The sequence below is a fragment of the Phasianus colchicus genome, chromosome 5 (genome assembly GCF_987193195.1).
Source record: "Phasianus colchicus chromosome 5, bPhaCol1.hap1.1, whole genome shotgun sequence".
NCBI lineage: Eukaryota > Metazoa > Chordata > Aves > Galliformes > Phasianidae > Phasianus > Phasianus colchicus.
In genome coordinates this window covers 31,000,160-31,007,458 of record NC_143440.1, presented here as the reverse complement: position 1 = coordinate 31,007,458, position 7,299 = coordinate 31,000,160, and the positions used below count along the sequence as shown (strand labels likewise).

The window sequence follows — 7,299 nt, the reverse complement described above, 5'->3', positions numbered from 1 at the left end:
TATATACCCTTAAAGCCTCAAATTTCTTCTTTCAGCTACAATTACTGGTTTAAGAAAGAGTGAGATATTAGTAACCTTCATAAGCACTCTGTTTAGAAATAGTCTCTATTTTGTTTATTTCAATCACAAATTGGCGGAGATATCTTTGCTATGTAGCAAGCCAGAAATAATTATAGACAAGGAGAACAACATGTCAATGAAGTTATTTCCTGCTTCATTATGTTTCAGCATCAAACTCAGCAATGCTCTTGACAGGTTACTGAGTCTTCTAGCAGAGAACATATAGGTGCAGTTAATCACAAAATCATTAGCTCTCTTTCAATCACCTGTTTATATTCACACTATGGAGACACCATATACATATTATTGTAGTCAGCCCTTGCTCCTCCACACACTGTTGCTGAGTTTAAGGCATTAGAACAGAGTTCTTCATTTCAGCCGTACGTTTTTATCAAACTCATTTCCTTAAGGACTTTCTTGTGTTGACAAAGTTTTTTGAGAATGGATCCTCTTCCATCATCCTTTTTCTGCTTTTTTTTTTTTTTTTCATTTCTTTAGATGCGGAAGAGGACATTTGTCACTTACCCAGGCAGGTCTCTATGAATATTTTGACTTAATATGAGAAGAACGTTATGTTCTATTGCCAGTCACAATTTCATCTAGCAGTCTGAAGGCCTGATTTGATATGACTTGGAGTAGTTGCATAATTTTAATTGGCACTGCTTTGATTTATAGTAATGGTCGTCATTGTATTGCATTAACATATCTCCTGCATATACTATATTTTCCTGCATATAACATTTATGATTATCCTATGTTCGTTATTACTGAAAGGGAGTGGTAGTATGAAATCAGACCTTCTAAGGCGGCTGAGGCTATTTTGCCAAGATCAACACCATATAGCAGCTTTTACTTCAGGATGTAGTCTGTTAAATATCTAGCAGATTTGTTTTTCATCAAAATACAGTTAATATATTATATGTGGCCCTTTAAAGGCTACATGGTTTCTGAAAAGGGCTCTTTGGGGATCAAATTGCATTCATTGCAGAACTTGATATGGAGATGGTGAAGCTCATTAAAGAGCTTTATGGCACATAGTCAATGCCACTACTACCACAAGTCTACAATTTTTTTCCAAATTGCAATTCCAGGCATATTTTGGTTTCTCCTGAGCAAAAACAAGTGACACGGTAGGAAACTATAGGCTAAGAAAAGAAGGAAATGGAATGTGTTTCTCCATTTGACTAAGTCCTGCTAACTTGCAATAATATATTGAGTATCACTGCAGAAACCATGCAAATGCCATACCAAAACACAAAACACAGTATTAGGCATAGGCCACCCAGTTTCAAAAAAGGATTCAAATTCCAGTGATTTTGGTCTGTAGCTCCTTGACTTCTTTTGATTAATCTCTGCATTCAGAATGGTCTTTTTGTTTGAGCTTTTTTTTCCTTACAATTATTATGTCTAATATGATGTTCTTAATGATGTATTTAATCACAATACATTGTAATAAATACTGAAGTTTAAGCACTGGAATTGGAATCTAAAGAGAATTCAAGAATGAAAGATGTGGCTTCCAAATGTGTCACTATTTATAAAAAGATAAAGAATTAAATATAATTTCCAAAATTCTCAGGAAACTACAGTTTTGCTTTTGGGTGTGCACAGAACCATTTTAACTTTGGATTTTCTGAGCATTTCAACAAATGTATTGACAGGCTAGTAATTTCATAGCCGCTATTATGTAAGTTGCTATATTCAGATGATTTTTGTTTTAGCTGCAAATTACTGAGCTTATTCACCATGGAAATAACTGAGTGAAGGTAAATGACAATGATAAATGGTAAATGACAGTGATAAATTTGAGGAAATGACAGAAGAATAGAATTTCTGGAAAAAACTGTTTGTTTCCTTGTTTTGTGTTTCTTTATTTGTATAGTAAAATGGTGAAGAAGAGTTGTGGAGGACTGCTATAGAGAGTATGTATAAGAGCTGCCATTAGTTATCAGAAAATCTCTAGAACAGGCATGTGATACTGAGAAATGCAATGTAATATTCAGAATTGTCTTTTCCTATGCATGCAAATTGGCTTTATATTTCTGAAATTATGGTTGGTGAAATGTAATGTTATTTTTAGCTTGAGCCTGCTGTTACAGAAAGCAAGTAAGAAATTATGAAGTCTCATTTGAGAGTTTGCTGCAAGCTGTGAAAGCTGAATGCCCAGCCCTTGGATGAGAATAGTGGTTCCCACTGTTGGAAAGCATAGTTAGGATTCAAGTCATTTTGTTTGCTTAAGAATATCTGTCAGGTTACAGTAATAATGTTGCTGAGAATCAAGAAGATAGATGGTATAGTTTATTTTTTATATTTTATTGGCTATGGGAAACTGGACAGGTTTAAATATGAATTTTGAAACTAGAGGGTGTTTTTGTCTTTTACTATAGTATCTTGTATTTGCTTACATCATGCAAAGAAAGAAAATGAAATTAAAAAAAAAAAAAAGAAGAAGAGTGGTAAGAGTGACCATGAGTTCAGGATTTTGGCTGTGCTGCTGGATGTTCTAGGACATGAGGCTAAACTTCTATGCAACGAGCAAGTAAATGAACATATAAAAATACTCCTTATTCATAACTCATATGCTAGCAAAAGAATTTATGCCTCCTTCAATATTTTTGCTAGGATTTGTATTTATTGATATTACTAACAATGTAAACAGCAAGAAGAAAGTTAGAAATTTAGAAAACCTGACTTTGACTCTGATTCTCTTAGGTGCCATACAAACACATGGTACAAGACAGCCCTTCCATCAAGGAATTTAGAATCTTCAGTCAGGAGTTTTATTAAGACCCACCATTTCTGAGACAGAGAGGCAGCCAGCACTGTGACTACAAATCTAAACACAGAATGCTTTATGAATAACTTCATTGAGAGCAGTGCTCCTGAATGTGCAACATGATGTTGAAAATTTAAACAAGGAAAAAAAAGGAGAGGAAATTATAAACTGCTTGCATGTTTTAGCCATGGTCCCAGTCCAAATTCAGGGAGGAATAAAAGGTGAAGGTGAAAGGTTAAAGACATTAAAGGCTTTTGAGTAAAGTGATAAGAAATGAATGAGAAAAGACATGAGAAGGGTAAGGGTGGAAGGGAATTATAAGGGGAAAGGACAAGAGCAACTGCATGTTAAGTTCTACACTAATTTTCTGTGGCATTAAGCAGACAGGGAACTTGGATAGCATCGTCCAAATTAGAAAAAAGGTCTTTGTTGTTTTAAACATGAAAATTTATAATCTCATCAATATGCTTAAGTCAGAGTTGTTAGAAAAGCATCCATCTTTCCATTATGAAGGGTTTCTAATGCAAGGATGCTTCTTGTTTCACAGTATAATGAATGCTAGCCTAGCCCTGTAACTGTGTAAGATGAATAGAACTTTATTGGGATACAGAACAGAGGTTTTGGTTTCAATTTTAACACAGTCGTTCTTTTGAATCCATTGCCATTTGACAGTTATTTTCTAGGGGAAATACTTATTTTCTTTCCCATGAAAAATATTTTCCACTATAGAATTTTTGAAAAGAATTTTTCTCCAACAGTATTTTGAATATTTGAACATACTACCATATCAGTACACATTTGTTTCATATTCTTAATATTTTTCCTTCACAACTAGATGAGGAAGAAGGATTGTTAAGAAATAAAAAGGCTATGAACATGCATGTGGCACATATGTAAGAACTTACTTTTTGGAGCATGATTCTGTGGCAAAAACATAGGTTTTTTGATATACTCTCTAATTACAGCCTTCTCACACATTTGAGCTTTTCTGTGCCTGAAAATTTATCTAAGAGCAAGACAACCATAGCAGTCATATATTCAAAAGGCAATTGGATGGGCAGGCAGTATGAGAGAGAGCTAAAGAAGTCCAGGTACCCCAGGCTAAGGGGTAGGCAGAAGTGTAGTCTATCATTCCTTACGCTTGTTGTTGATCATGTTTAAATGTCATTTTTTCTTACGTTAGACCCTCAGATTTTCCTTTTCTTCTTATTAACTTTGACAGCCATCTCACCTTTTCTCCAGTGCTCTATTCAGTCACCGTAATATTCCTGCAAGACAGACCAGTGCAAGGCAAAAGAGATCAGTTGTGCCTTGGTCTCATTGCACAGTGGGTAAGAAGGAAAAGAGAACCAGCATCATCCAGATTTTTACAAGATCAGCCAAATTAACACATAGCTCCTTCAAATGCCTTCAACTTACCCAGGTCATATTCTTTTATGGACAAAAATGCACTAAGCTTAATTTGTAGGGGAATTTTGAATTATCGTTTTATTTCTGGCAGCGAAATATTTCTGTCTCTTAACTATTAAAAAATTAATGAATAGAACAATGAGAATGATGTGTTTTTAGAAAATCATTAACAAAATGCTTCACTCAGCTGTGGGAGTGGCCAACAAACACTTATGAAACCTAACTTCATGTAAAGTTCTTAATTTAGAATGCTTTTGTGGACGTCTATTGAAAGTGTGGGAAAATGAGATGATGAACACTGATTTTCATGATAGGAAAGTGAAGAAAATAAATGAGATCTGGGTTTCTATTTTTTCTTTTAATTTGAATGAATACCTAGATAGGATATGGGGCAGCAACACGGAAGAAGCTCAGCTAACTCCCCTTCAAGAAATACTCTATCTCCTCTACAGTAGAGAAAAACCAAATTTCTCTGTAGGTCTCTTATGCCAGGCAATGGAAAACAGAAGACTGATTTGGCCTGTGCCATCTACAAAGATGAGATATTGGCCTTAAGAAGGAATGTAAGGCATTAACTGATGACGTCTGTAGTGTCACTGGGGACAGTTCAGAGAGACTCTGCATCGAATATGCATGCAATGTAGAGATCCCCTTTACACCTGCAAAACATGCCTGTGATGCACATCTGTTAGTTCTAGCTGATCTGATAGTAGGTCTATAGCCCCAGAAGGTGCATCTTTCCAAGTTTGTAGTTTCTAAATTCAGTCCACGTTTTCGTCTCAGGCATTTTATAATAGAAACAACCTTACCAGTAAATCCATCGTAGCTGGTAAAACAGGGAAATGAATTTTTTGGAGGAACCTGCGCTACAGCAAAGCTGTTTGCTCCACTTAGATCTGAGCACACTTCATAGCATCTGTGTGTTACTGTGCTTATTACAGTTAACAACATTCATTATAGGTTGAGTGAAGAAGTTATTTTACCTGAAAGACAAAATCAATTAATGAGAAGATTCAGTAACACATTAAAACAGGTCTGCAAATCACATGCCTACAAACTCTAACTGGACTGTTAAGATGAAGGTGTGGATATTACTATTGCCTAGCATAACTAACTAGTGGCAAGATTAATCAACTTGCTGTAGATCTTGAAATATTTTTTTCTAAAATCAAAAATATATCTATGTATGTAGGGTAGACCCCAAATAAACTCAAAGAAATGTAAGAGTTTTCACTGTGATTAGCACAGTTACTATGTATGAACACTGGAAAATACATTCCCGCTTCTGGAATTTGATTAGTTTGAAATTCTTATGTTGACCATTCAGGAGTTGGGAGAGCATTTGTCAGGAAAAGGCATATGGTTTTGCACAAAGAACAGTACAGTAGCTTATTATGACCATTGGACATCTGACTAAATGCTCTGAATGTGACATATGAAAAGTAGTTACAAGGCTGCAGTTGAATGGCCAATTTCGGAATTGAAATTTGGGGTCTAAAATATTTTCACCTGGGCATTATTTTTTCCTGTCACTGGAAACAAATAACTGGCATTGATTTCTGTGCGTTGTTTGTCTCTAGTGTGGGAAAACAAGGCCTTGGGGTATGTAGTGCTTACCACAAGTCACGGCTATGCTCTGTTTTTTTCTCAAGTTTGCCATCTCCGTCTTTAACTATCCAACCACTATGATTTTTGTTTTATTAATGCTGGGTATTCATAGATTCAAGTCATTCTGCAAATGAAAGAAGCCCCTAAGTATCTCCGGACAGAAACAGAATCCGTTGAATTTGAAATAAATATGTCTAAACATACATATATACATATACACACTATTCCACTTACATTGTTTGCTATATTATTCTAAATCAATAAAAGTACAGTGGTTCATTATACATTTACAAATTCATTTACAAATCTAATATAAACATAATCCTAATCCAGAAGATTACAATGCAAAATATAGCAGATGACAAAGAGGAGAGGAAAGAAGATGGGTGTTGGAAATAAAAGACTGTCAGATTCCCCACAGATTATATGAATAAAATAACTAAATTAATGAACAGAGGAAAAGCAGGTTGATTAATCTTTACTCCTGTGGTGAGGATTTGAGACTAAGCCAAGAAAAGCAACCATATTACAGAGCTCCAATTAGGCTTTCTAGATAAGAAAGGATGTTTAGGTGCAGTTTTAATTATGATTGTGAATGAGAGGCATCAAAAGTAGCTTTAAAATGCAAGATGTGATGAGTAGGAAACATTTTCCATATTACTTATGAACAGAGTCTAATATTACATTCAGTAAAGTTTATCCATTTTCATTTTGTTACTGAATGATGTTTTTTTCTGCGTACTATGAATTCATTGAGTTGTTATTTTAAACTCTCTTATTCAAGGAAAGAACAGCATATTAAAAGCAATTGGTCTTGTTTTCTGGTGATGAAGGAAATATAGCTTACCTGAATTTAATGTTTGAAAACTTACTTCTGGAAGAGAAGGCTTACATATATAAATAACTAGGTACAGATCTACATATAGCTTAGGCATTAAAGAACTTTAAAAAAAAATGAAAATAAAAATGTAGATTTCTTCAGGATCAGTGGATGCCAAGTTCTTCATTTATCCCTTGGTCATTTTCAATTATTATTTCTGTAAAATAAGTGAATACTTCAGTCCTATATGTGCAATCATATACAGTGCAATTCTATCAATTTGCCACTAAGATTTGGTTACTTTAATTTGACTTCTTTGACCTCAGTAGCCCTGATGTAAATCTTTTCAACAGCTTGCTCTCCTTCAGCTGCTGGAGATTCTGCAAGGTCTTATCACTGCTTTCTTTGTACATTTACCTTGAGGAAAGCTGCAGCAGCACTGACATCAAGTAGCTAGGAAAACATCTGCATGTGCATTACATTCACTTACTTGCGTTCAGCTCAGCTAATGAGCTGGCTGCTTCCATGTAAATCAAGTCAACCCTAAACAGTTAATGCTTTCATCAAGTAAGCAGCGCTCTGGAGTCTCTTTGAAGGTGGGGCCACATTCATTTCAGTGGCTGAA

At 35.0% G+C, this 7,299-nt stretch overlaps 1 long non-coding RNA gene across 1 annotated transcript; it reads right to left on the bottom strand.

The window, feature by feature from the left end:
- Positions 1-3,501: 3,501 nt before the first annotated feature.
- On the bottom strand, positions 3,502-7,017 carry LOC149917825 (uncharacterized). The gene is made up of 4 exons (XR_016467268.1): positions 6,702-7,017; positions 5,864-5,978; positions 5,056-5,229; positions 3,502-4,104 (listed from the first exon to the last, which is right to left on the bottom strand). It is a non-coding gene; the product is annotated as an uncharacterized LOC149917825 (long non-coding RNA).
- Positions 7,018-7,299: the final 282 nt, after the last annotated feature.